This window comes from Eriocheir sinensis, unplaced genomic scaffold (assembly GCF_024679095.1).
Source record: "Eriocheir sinensis breed Jianghai 21 unplaced genomic scaffold, ASM2467909v1 Scaffold1808, whole genome shotgun sequence".
In the NCBI taxonomy this organism is placed as follows: Eukaryota; Metazoa; Arthropoda; class Malacostraca; order Decapoda; family Varunidae; genus Eriocheir; species Eriocheir sinensis.
Window position 1 is genome coordinate 804 of NW_026111193.1, and position 24,437 is coordinate 25,240.

Below are 24,437 nucleotides of genomic sequence, written 5' to 3' on the forward strand. Positions count from 1 at the left end.
TAGTATGTTGTATCAGTATGATCCCATAACACTGGGTGTGACAGATACAGATCAATAAACACGATGTCTGCCTTGGTCCACTCCATTGTCCACACCATGCACTGCCGCCGCTGAATGGTGTGTGGATGATACATGTCAGCAGCTCAAGCCTGCCCACACCAGTGCTACCACCATGTCACAGGCAGAGCTGCCAACATGATGTGGGACGCTAGTGCCTCTAACACGTCCGTGACAGTTAGAGACATGTTTTTCATGCTGCCGAACATTGTTTCAGCAATGTTCTAGGGCAAGTGTGGCCGCTTTGAGACATCTGTGGCCACCCATAAAATATCGCGATATAAATAAAATAAAAAGTGTAAATTAAACATTTATTTGAATTTGACCACGCTATTTCAAAATCAAATCTATATATATATATATATATATATATATATATATATATATATATATATATATATATATATATATATATATATATATATATATATATATATATATATATATATATATATATATATATATATATATATATATATATATATATATATATATATATATATATATATATATATATATATATATATATATATATATATATATATATATATATATATATATATATATATATATATATATATATATATATATATATATATATATATATATATATATATATATATATATATATATATATATATATATATATATATATATATATATATATATATATATATATATATATATATATATATATATATATATATATATATATATATATATATATATATATATATATATATATATATATATATATATGCTCTTACCCATCTCTAGGTACTTAACAGTTTTAATTTTCAGAGCAAAGATCTAGTCCATACAAACCACCCCTTTTCCAAATGCCACTGCTCATCTCCTATATTTCTATTGCTTATTTTAATCCTCCTTTCAAAAGAACAAAAGAACATAAGAGTGTAAAGAGTCTGCAAGAGGCCAATTGGCCTATACAAGGCAGATTGTTAGCCTAACCCCACCTTACCTCACTCTCCATGAAATTATCCAATCTCTTCTTGAATGTATCTATGGTATTGGCACTCACAACATGACTGTCAAGCCTGTTCCACTCATCCATGACTCCAAGTTTAAACCAATTTGTCTATGTCTTTGAATCTTGAATTTATCTAACTTAAAACTATTCCTACATGTCCCACCCAGCTTTTACAACAAAAAAACCCTATAAACATCCCCCTTATTTCTATAACCTTACATATACCTTACTTAGCTATTAATTGCTTATTTCCATGCAACTTTGCTTCCATGTTTGATTACACATTGACAGCAGCCATTACTGAACTGGATTTCAGCTGTTATGCCATCAAAGCCTGGGGCCTTTATTATTTTCAACTTGATTGCCTCTTCTACCTTACCCCTCTGCATCTCTGCCTGTGGATATTACAACCCTATATTCATTTTTACTTTCATACTTGTCACTTATATTTAATCTATAATCCAACTTACCTTGATCTTTAACGCCCATGAGCCTGCGGAACTTCTCGGCCATCTTTCCATCTCTGTCATTAGAAAACCTTGTGTTGGCCCATAAGGCAGCCTGCCCGCCACTGCTCCCGCTAGCTCCTGCCTGTGTTGTTGGTGTTGGTGTCATGGAGCCTGGATATTGGCATAGTTGGAAACCTTGGCCCTAAGTTCATTCCTCCAAAACCTGTGTTCATTGGACGTGGGTTTTCTGTAGGATTAGCTTGAGGGGCAGGAGTTGGGGTTGGAGGAGTTTTATTCTGCAAAGATCAAGTTTATTTTTTAATTTGTGCCTCAAGAAATATAAAGTGATACATAATTCTAGTATCAAAGACACATCCCTTATTTGTTGTGTGTGTGTGTGAGAGAGAGAGAGAGAGAGAGAGAGAGAGAGAGAGAGAGAGAGAGAGAGAGAGAGAGAGAGAGAGAGAGAGAGAGAGAGAGAGAGAGAGAGATAGAGAGAGAGAGAGAGTGAGAGAGAGAGAGAGAGAGAGAGAGAGAGAGAGAGAGAGAGAGAGAGAGAGAGAGAGAGAGAGAGAGAGAGAGAGAGAGAGAGAGAGAGAGAGAGAGAGAGAGAGAGAGAGAGAGAGAGAGAGAGAGAGAGAGAGAGAGAGAGAGAGAGAGAGAGAGAGAGAGAGAGAGAGAGAGAGAGAGAGAGAGAGAGAGAGAGAGAGAGAGAGAGAGAGAGAGAGAGAGAGAGAGAGAGAGAGAGAGAGAGAGAGAGAGAGAGAGAGAGAGAGAGAGAGAGAGAGAGAGAGAGAGAGAGAGAGAGAGAGAGAGAGAGAGAGAGAGAGACAGAGAGAGAGACAGAGAGAGAGAGAGAGAGAGAGAGAGAGAGAGAGAGAGAGAGAGAGAGAGAGAGAGAGAGAGAGAGAGAGAGAGAGACTATTTCCTCTCTCACACACACACACACGCACACACACATAGATGGGAGGGATCAAGATACAGGGAGAGGGAGAAAAGCACTTTGGTCACGGTGTCAGTGAATCAAGTTGTAACTTGTTGATATATATATATATATATATATATATATATATATATATATATATATATATATATATATATATATATATATATATATATATATATATATAGATATATATAGATATATATATATAGATCAAACACACACACACACACTGCTGCTGTGGAAACTATAAAATAAAGGAGGAATGAGAGGGGAAATGAAGTGCTGGATGGAAAGCTACTTAAGAGGAAGAGAGACGAGAACTGTGGTTAAGGACACTAGATTGGAATGGAGAACAGTGGAAAGTGGAGTGCCGCAGGGGTCGGTTTTAGCACCAGTACTCTTCTTAGTCTATATTAACGATATGCCAGAGGGAATAAACAGTTACATGAGCCTGTTCACAGATGATGCTAAACTGCAAAGACATAAGAAACAGTGAAGACTGCGAGGATCTGCAAGAAGACCTAAACAAGATTTGGAAATGGAGTCAGAAATGGGAGATGAAATTCAACGTGAAGAAATGTCATGTTATGGAAATGGGAAAGTGTAGAAAGACCAAAATGGACATATAAAATGGGAGATGGTGAAATATTAAAGAAAGTAAATGAAGAGAGAGACCTGGGAGTAATAATGCAAGATTATATGCAACCAGAAAGTCATATAAATTGGATCTTCGGTGATACATATAACATGGTGAGAAATATAGGTATAGCATTCCACTACATGGACAAAGAAATGATGAAAAAATTAATTACAACTATGATCAGACCTAAACTAGAATAAGCAGAAACAGTGTGGTCTCCACATATGAAGAAACACATAAAAACTAGAAAGAATACAGAGGATGGCAACAAAAATGGTTCCAGAACTGGAGGGACTGACATATGAAGAAAGATTAAAGGAAATGGACTTTCCAACACTAGAACAAAGAAGAGAAAGAGGAGACCTAATACAAATATATAGGCTATTGAGTAAAATGGAAGAAGTAAATAACAAGAAATTGCTACTAAGAGAAGAACCTTCCAGCAGGAATACTAGAGGACATAGTAAAAGGTTGAGGAAGGGAAGATGCTCAAGAGACAAAGAAATACAGAGGTTTGGAACAGACTAAGTGAAGAAATAGTATCGACAAAGAGTGTGCAGAGCTTCAAGGAAAAGTTGGATAATTATAGATACGGAGACGGGACCACACGACTGTAGCCCATGCCCTGTAAAAATTACAACTAGGTAAATACAACTAGTTAAATACACACTGCAGGGGAGGAGGTAGGAAGGTAGAAAGAAAGAGAACAGAGACAGCTGGATGGATGTGAGGAGGAGGCAGGAGGGAGGCTGCAGCCCTCAAGCCCGGCCCCAGAGCCGAGGGGGTGGTGAGACAATGCACTAGCCAGCCACTTGGCAACTCGAGGGAAGAGGAACTCCAAACACATACGCATATATCATTTCTTTCTCATTATTTTTTGCGATTTTGTTAGAACTGATGGTTACTGTAAAGTACAAATGCAAAACACACTTACTTTCTAACACAATTATACCTTTGAAAGTCATATAAGACACCATATCATATACCACCTACATCCTAAAAAACAATCATACAACATCCGTGAAGAAATAACTCATATGTTGGCTAAAGCGAGCCAGGACACAGTATGCGTGTCCTCGATATGGCATAGGGCACTAAGGAAGCATTATATGCATCCTCGTGTTGAAGGGGTTAAAACTCACACTCATGTGTGTGTGTGTGTGTGTGTGTGTGGTGGGTGGGGTGGGGTGGGACATTACCATGGGACACAGGGCTGGTGTGATATATGGACTATAAGTTTACATTCCAGGCACCCATTAACTGACCAGCCTGCACAGGTAGATGAGCTTGAGGAGACTGCCTCAGGTTGGGATCAAACCTGGGTCCAAGGTTTCAGAACAAGGTGTGCTAAACATTACATCATGTAATGTGGAGATTATAATGGTATAGCAACAGCTCTGGGTAAAATTAGCTGTCAGAGTCCTATTCCTCAAACTCAACCTCCTAAGGATGAGACCTATGCTCCTTTTAGTTGCTTTTGCTTTCTCTTATGGCACACAATGGAATTCAAAAACATTCTCCAACCCTGGACCACAGATAAAAATTAAAGAATCATGGACAACAAAATAAATAAATAAATGTATGAGAGAGTCAGTACTACCTCCTCCCTCAACAACATGAGAGCACTTGTGATGTTTAACAGCCCAAAAATCTCATATAAGATTTTTGTAATATCCTTCACATTGTAATAGGCTAATTACAAAATTGAATTCCTACCTTATTGCCCCATAATAGTTTCTTTTTTCTTTCCTGTTCAGCAAACTTCATGGGGTTCATTGCAGCAGGGTTGTAGTAGGAAGGTAAGGTGATGCCTGTTTGCTTCTGAACTTCAACTACTTGGGCTTCCATACTTCTCTTTAGTAATTCAGCTGCTGTCAAATCTGGATTGGCTGCTTTGAGAGCTGCAAGCTTTTGTTGTGCCTCTGTTGAACATCAAACAATACAAAATTAAAGTTAAAATCAAAGTTAATTATTACTTTGAAGTCATGTTTTGTGACATGCATGGTTTTTCACACTAGTCTACACATTATATACATACAATCTTTCACAACTTCCTTTGTGTTATTCACTTTCAACACTGCACATCCTTCAATAGACTCTGTACCTTTCCTTATGTCCATGGGCCTCTTCCTCTCCCGGACTATGGGCAAGGGCGGCGCCTCTCTGGACCTGGACCTGACCTGACCTGGACCTGTGGATGGCTTACATGTCACACACCTGCATGCTCTACTGATTCCTTACTTTATATTTAGTTATCAAGTATTTTCTACAATCATTTTATCACCATTATTAACTTTTCTCATTTCAACATCATGATGTTATGTCAAGCAGGTCCACAAAACTTAAAAGCAGTTCCTAGCAATTCACTCTAAAAACCTGCATGTTTGCTTTGTTAATACTGAAATCACTTCTAACCTAATGAAGATTTTCTTCAACTACCATGCATACATTATTTTCACTTGCAAGCCTAACACTACACCATATAATTCTAATTCCAAGCTTACAATAACTTTTGCACTCCTTCCTCCCACAGTCCTCTGACCCTCAATGCTATAGCTGATAAAGAAGGATCATGTGCTATGCCACGCTCCACTTAAGGTAGAATGTCGAGAATATGTGAGAATGCACCTTTAACAAATAACATAAATTAGGGAGAAAATGATGCAGGCAAACAAAAGGCTTCCAGGCTCTAACCTGTACCTGCGCTCTCTGGATCTGGAGCGTGACCTGCGCCTGTCCCTGACCTGAACGGAGCTGGAGCGCCGGGCCTCGCCTATCATCATCCTTACGCTTATGTATCATCTTCGCTCCTCGCGCAGTCTCTGCCGCTGGCCCCTGAGTGCCCTGAAAGTGGAATAGGTTTATAACTATCAGCTATAATAGTTTCCTGCCTTTCAAATAGGAGCCAATCACTCCTGAATTTCATTATAGTGATGAGTATCACTTCATATGATGAAATAAATATTCATTTCCTTTGACAATGCATTTCAGTTGAAATGAATCACATTTCTAGGTATAATAAAAAATAGTATACATATGATGCTTAGGTTTTGAGGTAAGCATTAGATATTAAATTAATACAAAACTGAGGAAATAAAAGGAATTACTGAACAAGAGGTAGAGAATTGAAGTGGAAAATAGAAAAGAAAATGCATAATATGCTATTGAAGTGAAGGAAAAAGAAAACACAAGGGTAAGGAGCGATGAGCAAGGATAAGGATGAGAGATGTGTAGATAATAACATAACGTATATAAATGTATGGACTGCAGTAACTTCCTTCAGCCTTCAATCACAAACCTACATAAGTGCTTCTGATATTGCTCATTATGGCTCCAGTAATAAACTCCCTCACCTTGAGCAGTCTGTTCTCTAGCTTGGTGACTCCTGCTGCTGTGGTCTCTGTTTGACTGACTTGATCTTCCAACTTCTCTTTCTCTGGACTTAGATCTTGACCTTAAAAGGAAAGCATTTAAACATTAAGTGAATGAACATATCATAAAGTATGGCATGGATGTTGTAATACAGTCAGAACTGGGGTAGTTTGACAAAATGTTGTGATACAGTCAGAACTAGGGTAGTTTGGACAAAAGGAGTGGCAGTTTTAACAGGACAATGATAATGTGAAAATTAAGCACAACACAATAGGAAGACCAGAGATAACTGTGAGGAGTGCTTGGGGATGTCAAGTATGAAAATGGACACTACTAAAAGTCGAGCAGCTTAGATCTGTTGCTGGAAGATGGATCATGCTTATTGATTGAGGTGAGTGACAGGATAGGCACCTGCACAAAGTAGGAGTATTAATGAGGTGAGGTCAGACTACCAAATGAGCTTAAGTTGTGAAAAAGGGGTTGAATGAACACAAGCAATTAGAAACATTATAATGCCTATCCCACAAAAGTAGCTCAGAAGCAAGTATGATAACAGGTTTATAGTGATACAAAGTATTCAACTTAATTGAAGATTTGATAGTTTGTTGTGATGAATGAGGAAATCATACTAAAACTTACACACAGAAGTAGACACTTTTGCAACAAATCCTTAACCAAATGTTTGTAAACACAAGGGTTCCTAGATTCCATGGAAATCTATTACTGGTGGAGCACAAGTTTACCAGCAAAAAAATTTCATGCAAAATGGCAAAATGTTGAACAATCAGTTACACTGATTACACACATATCAATAGCATCTTCTTTCTCAACTTGAATACCTTATTTAGATATCTCAGCACATATTGCTTGATCCACCAAACATTTATTCTCCACTGTTTCAAATTTAACATCATTCTTGCATGTTATTTATTAAGCACAAGTATTTGTCTAAATATGTATATTATCATTTATTACGGAAAATCATCAAGATGTTGAACTCTGGTACAAATAATAGGCTAAATCTTTAATCAATATCTGAAATGGTACTTGTGATGGTTATACAGTTACCTCTTGATTAACCCTTAGATTACGGCCATCGTATACATAAGTGCGCTACCACATGCCCCACCCGTACGGGGATCATATATATAATCATCACACTCTACACTCCCTACATTTCAAATATACCGCCAGTTCTTGACTCAGAAGAATGGTGGAGGCATCTGGCATCCGTACACACTCTCATTCGCCTCAGCGCGCGGCCTACCGAAGGCCATAGATCATTTTCCACTTTTGTTTGGAATACATCTGGTATGTCTCGTCACTTGTCAAGCAGTTCCTCTGCTCTGGGGGGAAGTAGAGCATGGGTGAATCAAAGTGACAGTGACTCTGATGACTGCTATGAGAGAGAGAGAGAGAGAGAGAGAGAGAGAGAGAGAGAGAGAGAGAGAGAGAGAGAGAGAGAGAGAGAGAGAGACAGAGAGAGACAGAGAGAGAGAGAGAGAGAGAGAGAGAGGAGAGACAGAGAGAGAGAGAGAGAGAGAGAGAGAGTGAGGTGAGGTGGAGAGTTTGCTTCCCCACTTGATGGGTCAATGGCCACGAGAAAATGCGGAATATTTTGGGCTGTCATAACTTTTTTTATTATTATTAGGAGAGAAGTTTTATTACACCACCATATATACTAGATGAATATACAATTATTGCAAAGAAGAAAGACACCATTTCCACCTCTTTTAAATGTCTAAATTTTCCCTGTGCACACCATCCAGAGAAATATCTCACCACCAGTATTTCTCTAAGGGTTAACACGAGTTTAAACAACACTGTGATTTTATTCAACACGAAGTTTATATTTAATGACATATGATTAATTAATGCGATATTTTTTGATTTAACGAGCATTTAATCTATGACATATCATGCGCACTCCATCGCTACTTCTGGCATGGGAACCATCCTGAGACACTCTGTTTCTCCCCAGTCTGAAGCCAGCCCTGCAGACTGTGAGTGGAACGCTTCTCTGAATACACAGCAATTTCACTTCCCCACGATGGCAATCTAAGCATCCTTCCACCTCCTCACAGGAAAGAAAAGTTGACAACCCAGACAAAACTTGGATCAATTCTTCCTAAAGAAGACAGTACAGGTCCAGGAGTCGGAGGAAGAGGAAGGAGACAGAGTGAGGTAGGAGATACGAGGTGAGGAAGGAGAGCGGGGTGAGGAGGGAGAGTGGATGAGGATTCAGCAGACAACTAGTCAGGACGCACGATGACGCACTCAGTCAGAGGAAGAGGAAGGAGGCAAGTGAGGCGGAGAGGGTGGGCGAAGAGAGCTGCTGGTGACGGAGCGTGGTGAGGGAGGACAGTGGCCAATGCCAGTGTCGAGTAGTTGAAAGTGGCTGGCTGGGAGAAGAAATCCCAAGCCACCTGTGACATCAAGATCAGGATCATGAATGTAAATAAATGAGAACGCATGTTTTTGTTGTTTCCATGACCTACTAATGTATAAATAATATGTTTTTGAGGTAAGAGTAACAAAGTCCCCAAAATAGGCAGACTTTTCCAGTGTCCAGGAAATGTAACCCCCTATTACTATTGTTTCTTGTGGGGAAATTATGTTTAAATAACGCGATTTTAAATAACACGACATCTCCAGGAACATAACCCTCGTGGTTAATCAAGAGGTGACTGCATCATTTTCCCTTCTCATCCCTGGCGCCTCCCTCCATCCTCCCAGGCAGTGTCCGCTGTGAGGCCCCACTGGCAAGGCCCAGCAAGCCGCTCTGAAGACTATTTCAAAGGGTGTTAGTAATCTACCAAATACAGATTCATCTGTCTGTGTCCATCCTATTCAAATTATTGTCCCAAGAAGGATTTCAGGACTAATTAATAAAAGATTTCACTATATGAAATATAAACACAATTCATAACAAAGTGAATTGTTTCATAAATGGTGCATTGCTATATCAAAAGAAAACTTTAAAAAAAAAAATGTTCTATTGTAATTATTCTCTGTATATTACATGCCCACAACCACACATTTGGCTGAGCCAGACTATAATGCCACTTTCTTAACTCCTTTTCATTGCTAAACCTCAGCGAAGCTAGCGCAAGGAGTTTGCTGGTGGTGGTGCTAAACGCCACTGTGAGCTCCACTCTCTCTCAAGTCTCCCGCGTATGATAGTGTTCCTACACTAATTCTCAAAACACATGATTGCCAATTGAGTGGGTTTCTTCACAAAATTTGGTGGAAAATCATATCAGCCCAGAGCTGCAAATTCCACGGATGGGTAACTGGTGATGTTCTTGCCCAATATAGCAGCATTTTTGCATAGCTCACCTATCACCTGACTGTGTCTTTGACCAAATAGTTGTAAATATTGCAGTTGGCAATATTCCTGCCAGAATCTGAAGGAGAGATGTCCGCAGTTCCTCAATATGGCTGATCATCCCAAGACGACAGACGTAAGTGTTAACATTTAACACTCCCTGAACATGCATGTATGTTTGCAAGAGAGGCATGCGTGAACCGATTCCCTATAGATCTGGACTCTCTCTTCCAATGGTGTTTTGGTTTTAGCTGTGATGAATAATTTTTGAGATACAGAGGTTAAAAGAGACCCCCATTGGGCTGCCTGACTGCGCCTGGGAGGGGATAGTCGCCAGCCCCTGTCCCACACGCAAGGAAAGGGTTAATATAAATTATGGCTATGGCTTCAGCAAGTGAGGCATGGCTGTCAGGTGCCAGAAGCACTGAATGCAATGAAACCAACCGCCACAAAGCACGTATGGCGGCAGGGCGTGAAGGGAGAGATTGCAGTACACAATAATGACAATAATAATAATTCACAGAATACTGTAAATATTACTGAGCTGGGCATTATTGTTTATCAAGGTTTACAATGATGCCATGTTTTGTCTAAGGCATAAGTGCCAAAAAATAACAATGGCCATCTTGTATCTACACCAACAATGGTCGCTTTTGCATCTACAGCATCAAGACAACAATTCCAACAGACTTTGTTAATTTTATATTTTAGCATTATTTTCATTTGTAATCATTATCTAATAAATTATAAACATATATCTCATTCTGGGGATACCTGAGAACTATTGTGTCAAACGGAAGTGTTTTGGGTGTTAGTTTCATACCAGTAACAATAACTTTTAGGCCTACTAAACCCAACTAATTGGGGTATAAGACACAGGGTGATTTTCATTTTCATTTTTTTTAATGTGCATCTTAAATGGCTAGAAATACTGTAATATCTGGGTGAAATGACATGACATCAAAAAGCAGTTACCTTTAATGTAAAGGTAAATCAGACAATGAAATAAGTTCCCAGACCACCATTTAGCACGGTTCACCTTAAAAAAATCATAGTTTTAATTATAACAAACGCCTTAATTATGGTAATTATGGTCTGAAGAAACATTGTGCAGAGCCATTATGGAGGAAAAAGGAAGAAAATGGGAAAAGAGAACAGGTTGTTTTGAAGACAACAGATGAAGGTATTTCGGCTGTTAATAATTTGGCTTGACAGTTCTGTAAAATACGCTTGATTCACTGTGAGTCCGATGACAACATTGACGGCTTACTCTCTTACTTTGTGGTAATGCGAGTTGGGATTTCAAGGTGAAAGGTAAGTGCAGGTGAATTTGTCTTTAGTTTTGTTTCCTGCATTGATGTTCCTTTTATATTGGTTTTCATTAACTATTTATTAGTAAAATTACTTTTCAGTATAAAATAACATGTAAAAATTATTTTTATGTTCATAATTTTTCATGAGACACATTAATGGATTCACATTAATTTAAATTGGGAAATTCAATTTGTTTAGTTTTATGGCTTGCAAGCAAAAATTCTGGAAAGAATTAAACTTGTAAATCCGAGGCATGACTGTGTGTGTGTGTGTGTGTGTATATATATATATATATATATATATATAGTTATATATATATATATATATATATATGTATATATATATATGTATATATATATATATATATATACATATATATATACATATATATATATACATATATATATATACATATATATATATATATATATATGTATATATATATATGTATATATATATATGTATATATATATGTATATATATATATATATATATATATTTATATATATATATATATATATATATATATATATATTTATATATATATTCATTTGGGGAGTGTATGTATTGGAATCGACAGAGTAATAGCACTGGCCCAGACCAAAGCCCTGATCTGACTCTTTTCTGCCCTCCTCCCTGCAATCCATTTCCCTCATTCCCCTTCTGTGTGTGTGTGTGTGTGTGTGTGTGTGTGTGTGTGTGTGTGTGTGTGTGTGTGTGTGTGTGTGTAAGCTGTGATTTCAAAGTAAAATAACACGCAGTGTGTGGTTTCTGCCTAACTCCTACGACTGCTAGATTTTCATTGTGTGCTACCATGACTGGTTGAAGTGAGTTCACATGAATTATGGCATTCTTTTCCCGTAACTTTGAGCCAGAGTCACAGGGGTGACAGTGGATCTAGAAGTGTCTGACGATGATTTAGGGTCACTTCGATGAAGTGTTGAATGATAGAAACGTGGAGTACATGCCAGAGAATGATAGCGGGTTGTGCTATAGTGACGGCTACATGTGAGAGTGAGAGGAGGCTCTGTAGCTTACCTGGGCTGCCACTGAAAAGGTAAATATTATAATCATTCTTCTTTTGTAGAAATGTTTGATTTTCTTTATTACTGCAAATGTATTTATGTGTGTATTCAGAGATTAGTAAACCATGTTACGTAATTATTACACATGTATGTTAATTCAACACATCACATACGGACTTTTGTGTACAATATCTATCTATACATGTAAAGAATATACATATAGAACATATATACTCAACGTAATAACAAAGTGAAAATACCCCTGCACAATCCCTCAGGTTGTGGGGAACAGCGGTGCGGCGGAGTTAAACTTTCCACTCGCGCGCGGGAGGCAGTGGTAAAGAAGGGGTTAAGGGTCCCTCTCATTATTCTGACCTATCTGATTGCCGATATGGGTTCCGCAAGGGCATTCTATCTGCGGATCTTTTCTTGCCTTCCTAAATGACTCTTGGTTATCCTCTCTAGCAGTTATGGTGAAACTTTTGCTGTTGCCATTGATATCCAAAGCTTTTGACAGAGCCTGGCACAAGTCTGCTTTCTAAACTTCCTCCCACGGTTTCTATCCCTCTGTACTTTCATCTCCAGTTTCCTTTCTGGCTGACCTATCTTTGATGTGGTAGACGGTCACTGTTCTTCCCTTTAAACCTATCAACAGTGGTGTCCTGTGCAGGGCTGTCCTATTTCCACTTCTTTTCTGTTGTTCATTAATGATCTTATTTGCAAAACAATCTGTCCTATCCACTCCTACGCTGAGGACTACTCTGCATTACTCGGCATCATTTAACAGAAGACCCTCCTGACAGAAATTACGTGATTCCAGGCTTTAGGCTGCAGAATGCTTGACCTCAGATCTTCCTATTATTTCCGACTGGGGCAAACGGAACTTGGTGTCCTTCAATGCCTCGAAAACTCATTATCTCTACTTGTCAACTCGACACAATATTCCAAACACCTATGTATCCCCTAATCTTTTGACAACACACAGCTGTCCCTTCTTGTACAATAAATATTCTTGGTCTATCTTAACTCAAAATCTAAAATGGAAAACCCCATATCTCTTCTCTTGCCTAAATCAGCATCCTCAAGGTTGGGTGTTCTGTATTGTCTCCTCCAGTTCTTTTTTCCCTCCCAGATGCTGTCCATAGGCGGGCCTTGTCCACCTTGTACGGAGTATGCATCTCTATTTGAGGGGAGCTCCACTCACACAGCCCTACTAGGCAGAGTGGAGTCTAAGGATCTTCATCTCATCAACACTCCTCCTCTTACTAGCAGTTTTCTACCTCATAAATTCACACAATGTTGCTTCTTTCTGTCTTCATCAATATTTTCATGCTGACTGCTTTTGAACTTGCATAACTGCATGTCACCCCTTTCCTGCAGCCCCGCAGCACATGACTTCACTTGCTCATCCCTGTACTATCCAAATCCCTTATGCAAAAGTTAACTAGCAACTTCATTCTTTTATCCCTTCACTGGTAAACTCTGGAACAGTCTTCCTCTCTGTATCTCCTCATGCCTACAACTTGAACTCTTTCAAGAGTATCAAGACACCTGTCCACACAACATAGACTTCAATTGGTCTCTCATTCTATTTTCTTTTGTTGGAGCAGTGTCTAGCAGGCCTTTATTGTTGTTTTTTGTGTTTTTGTTTACTGCCCTTGAGCTGCCTCCCTTGCTAGAAATAAATAAATAAATAATACAGTAAACCCCTCTGGTATCCGGGGTTAATAGAGCCACGGGGCACCCGGATATGGGAAAACCCAGATATGGTGTGTTAAGTCCACAGACCTGAAAACCTAACTTTCGATCATCATGGCTCACATAAAGGCAACGATACAGAGCACTGCATAGGTGCTTCTGTCCATACTCATAGTATGGTACGCCCCATGGCTTTGTAACAGTCAGTCTGCACCAGGGAGTGAAATGCGCGAATTGACGTGTCTGGCCATCATTATCATCATTTCATCATGCCTGCTCCTAGGAGCTCCCCCAGGGGATGGCCATGGCAGAAGAGCTTCCAACTTTCTCTATCCAGACACTCCCTCCTTGCCTGCTCAAAGTTTCTCAAAGATCTTTCCCCTTTCTCCCCAACATACTCTTGCACCCTATCCTCCATTTCACTGAGGACGCCCCTAGCAATCCTCACCTATCTCACTCACATACACCCTTCCTGGTCATCATCTTACTCTCCCTCCATTCGGCCCATGTGGCTAAACCACTTTAAGGTCTGTCACTGTCACTTCTTCCAACACTCCACACTTCTTCCCTTCACCCCTGTGACACATTCCAAAATGCTCGTGACATAATTCTCATTATTTATTCCATCCATTCTACTCACACCACAAGCACCTCAAATAACTCCATTTCCACTGCCTGCACCTAGACCTCTGACTTTCATTCCAGGCCCACATTTCACTTCTGTATATGTGAGGGTTGGTACTATTATTGTATTTCTCAAATCCTCTTTACTTCCATGCTCACACTTCTGCCATTCACGATTCGGCCCCAAAGACCCTACCAATTCTTCTTCCTTGCAATGCCCTTTCTCTTATCTCTCCCTCCATACTCACCATGCTTACACATAACTGATCCAAGGTACTTAAACCCATTGCCCTCCTCCATTTCTTCACCATTCAAAATTATTTTGCATTCTTTTTTTTTTCACATTCAATTCTAACTCTATAGGCATACAAAATCTACAACCTCACTTCTACTTCATTGCCACAAACCATCACTTTACTTTTGTTGACATTTACTTTCAGCTTTCTCCTATTAAGGCAGACACTATCAAAAACACTGATAAAATTTTTGTTGGTCATTTTCATTTTCTGCAATGAGCACTGTCATCAGCAAACAGTATCGACTCAGTACCCACTTCCTTCCTCATCGAACAGTCTTACTCCAACTTCTCCAACTTTGCCCTTCATTTCTTAATGACACCATCCATATAAATATTGAATAACCATGGTGACATGACGCACTTTGTCTTAAGTTCCACTTTTTTCTCAAAATGGTCACTTGTTTCCCAGTAATTTTGACACATGCAGATGCATCCTTATAGAAAGACTTTATTGCACTACGCAGTTTTCCTCCCACACCATAAATCTTTGAAACATCCCACATTGCAATCCAATCGACTCTGTCATGTTTTTTCTAAATCCATGAAGGCAGCGAGATAGTTTTTCCTTTATGCATATTATTTTACTTACTACCATCCTGAAGGCAACATCTGATCCACATCCCCTTCCTTCCTGAAGCCTCCTCCTTGTTCTTCACTGATTTTCTCTTCTGTAAGTCTTTGCACCTCTCTATTATGACTTTCCATATACCTTTCCAGGTATACTCAGGAAACTTATACCTCTATAGCTCCCCACATTCCCTCTCCTGCCTCTCTTCCCTTGTAAACTGGGGACAATGATGGCTTACGTCCAGTCTGCTGCTGCCCCCCCTGCTACTTCACATATCTTGACCATCCATTTCGACTTACTCATCTCCACACTTCAACATTTCTGCTGTGATTCCATCACCCTGCTGCCTTCCATTTTTTTAATCTTTTATTGCCTGATTTACTTCTTTTCATATGTTATACTTCTTTTCTTTATATACTCCTCCTCTAATTTCTACTTCAAAACTGCTGCTGTCACAGCTGCTGGACATCCATCCTCAAAATTCATTAAGTTTTTGAAATGTTCTCTCCATCTCTCTTTCACAGCTTCCCCTGCCTTTCAACATCTTTCCATTCTCATCCATAACTTCACTTTATTTTTTACTTGGAGATATTTTCTGCATTTCTTTTCGCTTTTTTTACTTCTTTTCCAATATTTCCTGTTCCCTTTATATTTTTCACTTAGTCTTTTCCCAAAGTCTTCATCGTCAACTCTCTTTCTTACTTTCTTTTATTGCTTGTTTTAATTTCATTTTGCATTCCCCTGTACAGTAAAAAAACCCCGATTATCCTAAATGGAAGGGGGGAAGCTTTTTCGAGGTTAAGCCATTTTTCGGATAATCCGGATTTATATACGCCATTTTGATTTTTTGAAAGAAGTGAGGCTCCGGCACGGGTAGAACGCTGATGCGACTCAGCCCAGGTGTGAAGTGTGTGGATGTGATCGACCGCCGACTGACGCATGTAAACAATGAAACCAAACAAACACACGATTTATCGCTAAAATTAAAGTAGTACGCTTAAAACATGATGTAAATGTTTTATTGTATGTTTGTCTGTGTGTCTCCTTTGTCTGGACCAGTGTATGTTGATACTTGTGAGCGCTTGCTAAGATCTGAATTGTGAATGTTGCAGGAGTGCGTATTGTGGAATGGTTGTCAGCAAGCTTGCAAGTGTGACCTGATGCATCGTGGCAGGTGGAGCATTACAGTATGATGACTCATATTATCACAAGCTAACTCAGAGTGTTGAAGGGGAATGTGGCATGGAGTGGAGAGGGAGTCGTGGTTTGTGTACGTTGTCTTGAGAGTACGTGTGAGAGTAGTCGGCAGTAGTTTGTTCGCTCAAGCTGCTGCGATTCCTACGCCTTGCTAATGTATAAAAGCGGACGTGGTGTGTTGTTGAGAGTTTGTTTAATGTTTTTAATCTTTTAATACATTGATCTATTCGTTACAAGCTATTATCGGCAATATGTATTAGAAAGCATTATTCATTTTAACTGTTCTTATCAATTTTAAATGTGTTAATATAAATATATGTAGTTACTTTTTGTTTATTTTTTGATGTTTTATAACGCTTTTAGTATAGAATTTTTTTTTTTAATTGCATTATCCAGATCAATTCTCTCGATAATCCAGTTTTCGGATGTATCCGCCGATGAATCGTGGGTTTTACTGCATTTCTTTTCCTTTCCTTTTACTTGTTCAGACACATTTCTTTCTTGAGTTTTCTTAAACGCCCCCTTTTCTTTTACTATCCTCCTTATCTCTTCTGTCCACCATGAAGTTCCTTTCCTTTTTCCATCTCTCACCACTTTCATCTCTAACACTTTTTTTGTTGTAGTTACCATTATTTCTTTAAATGTTCCAAAACCTTTTTCAATATTTGTATTATCTTTTACACTTTCCAATTTTTTACTAAAGGCCTCTGCCATTTCACGGTTATACTATCTTTATTTCTTTTCCCTGTAACTTTTCTATCTTCAGTATTTCTTTTTTACTTCACCTTTCTTTCAAACACCCACTTTTCTTTCAGCTTTAACTTTGCTAGCACTGCAAGATGGTCAGATCCATCGAACATTCCTCTTACTATCTTTGCCACAAATTTCTTTTCTGCCTTTCATCTACTGCCACATAATCAATCAATCCTTTTGCTCATTATCTTCTCCCTCCTCCATGTGTATCGGTGGATATTCTTGTGCTGAAAGAAGGTGTTCGCTATCAATATTCCCTCTCAGCTCCAGGCGCTGAGAAAAGGGTTCGAGCAGCATCGTCACGGTTTGCACTCGTGGCAATCTTTCCCTGGCTTATCGCAGTCTTGCTGCACCTTGGGGGGATCTGTTACTTGGGATTCGGCAATTAGGCGCGACAGCCTCAGCCACTAACCCATTGCTGGGGTGCCTAGCCCGTGTTCACAGGCAGCAGCTAATCTTCCTGCCTGGCCAATCACAGCAGTGGGCCTGGACCCAACCCAGAAAAGCCCAGGTATTTGTGGCAGCTTAACCGCCTAAGTCTGCAATTCATCGTGTTTACCACGAGGCTTTCTAGCAGACCCAGCACTGCCACAAGAAACTTTTTACGGTCCAATAACTCCAGTTTTACAAAACTGAAGGTCAATTTCTGTGCTGTTCTTAGGTGCGTGCCGGCTTTATTGTTGCGTAGTTGCGTTAGCAACCTCGTGGCTACGAGCACTGCGGGTTACCACACCCAGGTCATACCAGAGCGACACCCAAAGCGGTCTGTGGGCAACGGGCATCAAGTGCTCAAAGCAGGCTTCTACGGACACCGGCAGGCACCCCAGGGCGCTACCCTTTTAAGCCCAGCAATGAGTCTAAGGCCTACAGACGCCGGGCAGCACGCCAGGCCGCCTCTCAGTGTGAGTGGGAGGATAACCAGGAGTCAATGACAACCTGGCGATCCGCTTAGGGTGATCTGTGGCTGTTTAGTTACACTGTGTTGCCCTTTTGAGCCAGGGGTGGGGCACAGTGCATACAGCGGGACCACAGGGAGGCCAGCCACAATAAGTAACCACGATTTACGGCCAGCCTGCACCTCCAGATCGGGCTTGCCCACGGGACTCCGCGAACCCTGCAGGCCCCTTTACTCACCTTACCGTAAGCATGGTAAAATCCTTCTTCACATGTCGGACCGAGGCAGTACTTATCTGCATTTTTATTCCGCCAAGACTCCTGCAGGAGTGCTACTGGACCCGCACACCTTCTCCACAGGACGGAATCCTACCACCTAGTCCAGTCTGGATTTAGCAGTCATCAAGGCTCGCTAGGTTCACACTGTGTGTTTCATTTAAACAGTCCTTTGACACTCCCGCCATTTAAACCTGCACTGCCTTGACTCTAGTCACTTGATATGGTCTGCAGCACTCGGCAAGAACGCGACGCGCCAGTTGTTTACATTTACACAGCTTCTCCTGCAAGCCTTCGCACCAGGACATCAATATCATTGCTATGTGCAGGCTGGGGCGCCGCTTCACGGGTGGTATGCCCGGCAGAGCTTAAAGGCATCGCATACAGCAATTTGAACGACTTTTGGCAGCACACGACAATTTTTTTTATATTTTTTGGAAAAAATCAAATATTTTTAAAACTCCTGGGTACGGGCGATGTCGGATACAGTGCACCCAGATAACTGAGGGTTTACTGTAATCATAATGGTGAGGCTCAGTATTAGTGTGATGTTGAATGAGGAGAGAAAGAAAAGTTAAACTCGTAATTTTGCCCCCTAGTTCACTTTCAGCAGAATCTCACAGGAGAATGACGAATTAAAGGCTACACCAACAGTGCCCACCGGTTGACTCCCAACTTCATATTCAAGTGACACCGCACATGGCCATGTGGGTTAGCACACAAATTTCATGGCTATTTTCAAAGTTGTTTTGATCTATACACTTTTCCCTATGGTTTTCTGCGAGTTTTTAAAGTTAAAAATCTATCTGACAAAAGAAGAGCCTTTAGTTTATGGGCAAGTGAATAACATCAATATTTACCAAACTGTCACGGTAATGTTATGGTTATTATTCATTTCATTTTTGCGCAAATGGTGGGATGATGGCCGCAAATTAAGGCCGCACAAATGGCGAGGGCGCAAATGGTGAGGTTTTACTGTATGTTGAAACACGTGAAGATGATTCAAACAGTGTTACTCCTTCATGTGTGTGTGTGTGTGTGTGTGTGTATGTGTGTGTGTGTGTGTGTGTGTATTTATTTATTGCAAAACTGCAATTTTTGGCAGAAAGAATCATGCCCCCCTTGTATCCAGCTCATGTTCTCCCCAGGGGTGCCCCCCAATTTGGGAACCACTGTGTTAGTGTATAGTTAGTATCTTTGTGAATCTGGCCCCAGATTTGGTGGGGTCCAGTGCTCAGAACCTGCCCAGCCCTAGCCTCTGGGTCATGCAATGTACGTCTTTCTATAACCAAGTGTAGAGGTTAAGTGGTGCAGGACAGTATATGTACAATAAGATCTCGTACCTAAGATGTTCCCATCTAACAAATTCAAGATCTAATGGCACATTGGATCTCTACCCAAACTGCATCTAATGAGGAATTTTCCAAATCTAATCTAAAAAAATCCTGGGCACGTAGTTCAAATCACTCTGCCACCTTGCCCACGTAGAGGAAGTTAATGTTGTCAACCCTACTCTTAAGGGCAGAATTCGCTATTCAGTCAAAAATGCCGATTTCTTGGGCATTTATCATTAATTTAGTCTTATTCTGACGCAGACAGTAGACCATGGTGGCAACTCAGACGATCACGCTTTTCACCTGGCGCTGGGCATTTTAATGGTTGGTATTTAATCTTTTTTCATCTGTGATGCCGATGTCGGCATCACAGTATGAAAAGGGTCAAGAGGAAATAGAAGAGGATTAATCCTCTTCTAAACCTCTCACTCCTCCTCTAAATTCCTCTTAATCCTCTTCCATTTTCTCTTAAGAGGTTTAGAAGAGAATTAAGAGGAAATGGAAGAGGATTAAGAGATTTAGAAGAGGACTAACGGTGACGCCGTCGGACGCCAACGTCGGTGTCACCGGAGTGAAGGGGTTAAAGACCAGCGCGTCACTTAAAGTCCATTTACTTCAATTGCATGTATTGTATTTCTCTTATTTTCAAAGATTTTTCGGATGTTTTTTTGAGTTTAGGGTGTACGAGAGTTTAGGTAGAGCTAGGCAGTGAGCCACAGCGAGTTACTGAACTTACTGTTAGTGCGATCAATACATTGGTGGGGGGTACATGTGCACATGCGTCAATACTTTGTGGAGAGTGCACTGATACCCTGATAATATATTATTTATATGAGATATATAATATATAAATATGTTATTATGTACTCTTATATATAAATAACAGGGGACCAGGAGCCTTGATTATCTAAAATGCTCTATCACAGTGCTACATAGATGACCTGTAGTGACCTGACTTTGACCTGATGTGACCACACTTTTACTGACTACCAAGGAATGGCTAATGGACTACATGGGCTGATATTTCCATTCAGCACTTGTTTATGGTGTAAGGAAGAGGTTCAACATAAAAGTGCGATTATCACAAAACTACTTTTTTCTGAATAAGGTAGGAATAACTTTGTAAGTAACAGTGATTTTGATATTTTTTGTTTCAAAATAACCACGAAACTTAAATCTCCAATTCTATTTATTTTCAAGCCTTAATTACCATAAATATTAAGTATGCAGGTTTTTAATTGCAATTTTTTACAAAAAATTAAAATCAGTACTTTGCAATGTGATGAAAAAAGTCTTTTCAGCTATGATTATGAAAATACACTTAAATGTACTTCAAGATTAGGACAGTTTGTAAAAAAAAAAAAGGAACTTACCGTACTCCAAGTATATTCGAAGTTATTCCACATACAGTAAAACCCCGATTATCCGAAATGGAAGGGGGGAAGCCTCTTCGGATAGTTTATTTTCGGATAATCCGGATTTATGGCCGCCATTTTGATCGCCGCCATTTTGATTTTGAAACCAAACAAACACACGCTATGCTAAACAAAGTAGTACACTTAAAACATGTGATGTAAATGTTTTATTGTATGTTTGTCTGTGTGTCTCCTTGTCTGGACCAGTGTATGTTGATACTTGTGAGCGTTGCTGATCTGAATTGTGAATGTTGCAGAGTGCGATTGTGAATGGTTGTGCAAGCTTGCAAGTGTGACCTTGATGCATCGTGCAGGTGGAGACACAGTATGATGACTCATATTATCGCGCAACTCGTATGTTGGAAGGGAATGTGGCATGGAGTGGAGAGGGAGTCGTGTTTGTGTCGTTGTCTTGAGAGTACGGTGTGAGAGTAGTCGCGCAGTAGTTTGTTCGTCACATTGCCTACGTCCTTGCTGGGGCGAAGGTGCGGACGTGGTGTTGTTGAGAGTTTGTTTAATGTTTTTTGTCTAATACATTGATCTAGTCGTTACAAGCTATTTCGGCAATACGTATTAGAAAGCATATTCATTTTAACTGTTCTTATCAATTTTAAATGTGTTAATATAGTACATATGTAGTTACTTTTATTTATTTTTGATGTTTTATAACGTTTTAGTATAGAAAAAAAAAATTTTTAATTGCATTATCCAGATCAATTTCGGATAATCCGGTTTTTCGGATAATCCGCTTTCAGATAATCGGGGTTTTACTGTATTTTATATATTATAATTTTTGATACTTTTTTAATTTTTGTGGAGAAACTACTGCTGGTATCTCTATCAAAATAACATACATCACATAAGTACGCACTTGCAGTAAAAAATTATTGGTATGGCTGGAAGTGCTGTTAGGAGGACAAAAAAATCAATATTCGTGGTCCGCACACCTAATTCTGTCCTTAACTGCCTCTCCCCAGTCTACCTCAGTCATCATACATATGTAGTCGTATCGCATAGCCCATTCTTGTCACTTTAAGTGGCCAAAATCACTATTTAGTGTGCATTTGCCAGGACAATCATACGCTGACTTACATCATTAATTGGTTCCAAAAGCCATGACACTACCTTGTTTTGCATACCAGACATATTGCCGCACCACATACACATTCCTACCCCCGCCCCCCAACTTCAACTTCCCTACTCTGGTCTGCTAGTGAGTGGCAAGAAAACATACCAAAAACCAAGACAGTAAAAACAGGGGGCCTAGTTGGAACACTAATTAGCTCATGATAAAATTGGTTTTGTTATACATAATCCCACTTCAAGTTGCCAATACCAAGAACTTTTTATTACTGTGTGGATTACACACAGCAATACCCTATTTGTAAAGCTGCTAGTAAGAGTTTGTGTATTTACATGCTAGTCGACGATAGAGAGTAGTGTCACGGTTTTCAGAATGTTTAGCCTGGTGGCGGTATCTGGCAACTATACCACAGCGGCGCATTCACTGGTGATGTTAGTGACGCGTATCAGTGTGTACAGTGTGTGTGACCGTGAAATAATAATATTGTATAATATTATATTATAATATAATGTAGTTAGAAATATACCAGATTACATGAATTCAATTTAGAAATGCGATAATGAATGTCTCCTACATGATGATGATGATGAGGTAAAACATCACGAACAGTCTGAAACACTTTTTCTTATTAAACTTTGAAAATACCGTGTGCAATGCTGTCCTTCACAGAGGCAGGCAGTGACTAATGCCCCTTACCATCAAACAGCAAATAGGCTTGAGGGTCTGTTTAACTCGCAGCCTTAATTCCTGTCACTATAAAGCCTCAAAGACAATTCAGATCATCAAAAATCTAAAATTATTTATCCGTGAAGATTACGTAATATCTAAGTATAAATACGTGTGTGTGTGTGTGTGTGTGTGTGTGTGTGTGTAGCTGACTAGCTGACCCCTTGTCGCTGATGGACATGTCTCCCGTCCCCACCCAGCCTCTCGCCCTCTCTCTCTCTCTCTCTCTCTCTCTTTCTCTCCTATTTTTTTAGGTATTAAAAATTATACGTTTCCACAGCCACTGACATCACAGCTCAACTGCAGTGCCTGCGGACATAAGGGCTTTAATAGAATACCGCTCCTCCAGCCAACGCCCATGGGTCGATGACGCCATCATGTGAACGCTATAGCCTATTATTACGTATAAATTTTTTTATAAAAACAAGATCTCGGCTGTCAGGAATTTTTAGTTTTTAGTTAAAAGGCATAACAATCTCCCCTAATAAGTGCAGTATATTTTTAAATGTATCATAGTTTGATAAACAACTTAGAATTGCTCTTGACTAAATTTGAACGAAACTAAAAGCTCGTGTCAAAATGTAGCGACAGAGCCTAAAGAAAAAATATTTATTAAGCGTTAGCGACGGGCACTTTTGATAAATATCCATCTTAAAATTATGTAGAGTGCACCTGTGACCACCAATCACCACAACACTACGATTTCGATAGGATATAATAATTTTCATGTCAAGGAGGGTTGCCAGATGTCGCTTCTGGCAGAAAACTTACTGGACAGTGTGTCACTACTCTCTATAGCCGACTGTACTTGATCAACCCTCTATCTAAGAACCATGAGTCTCTAATCTGCAAAACATGCACTTTAGATGCCGTGTTATTTTTTAATACCTTTTTGGGGGAAAAGCGTCCTATCCCTCGGCACATAAAACAGTACTCGTATCTTAAGATGTTTAAGAAAGTAAAATGATTGCCAAAAATACCTGGAACGATGCCCTTCTTTGGCTTCACTGGGATTCTTGCCACCCTCGCTGCTAGTCACAGAAAGGTCCTCAGAAGATCGACTGGTGGATGATGATTCCTGGTGTTTTGTGGTACTGTTGCCAGTTGGTCGGGTGGCGCCTGCCCTCTCTCTTGCCTGGTGAGCAGATGGCAGCTCCTCATCCGAGTCCTGTAGGGAGGTGCTGGATCAACGCACAAGAATGGTTGAATTAGTCTGACTTAAAAATCAAACCCTAAACATACACAATATCCAGAAATGAGTGTATTTTCAACGATATTGAAAGTATGTTTTTAGATGACTTGCCAATCTTTTGTGGTGAGACTGACTTAGAGTTCAGATCTTAACATTCATTCAATAAATGCACATTTGCTCACTTTTTGCGCATATGAAAAATTCAAGTCACACAAACACCTGATATCCACCACACAGCCATCAACTTTCAGCCTAAGCA

General features: G+C 39.7%; 1 pseudogene; it reads right to left on the minus strand.

The window, feature by feature from the left end:
- Window positions 1-1,302: 1,302 nt before the first annotated feature.
- On the minus strand, window positions 1,303-24,172 carry LOC126990611 (arginine/serine-rich coiled-coil protein 2-like; annotated as a pseudogene).
- Between the last annotated feature and the right edge of the window lie 265 nt (window positions 24,173-24,437).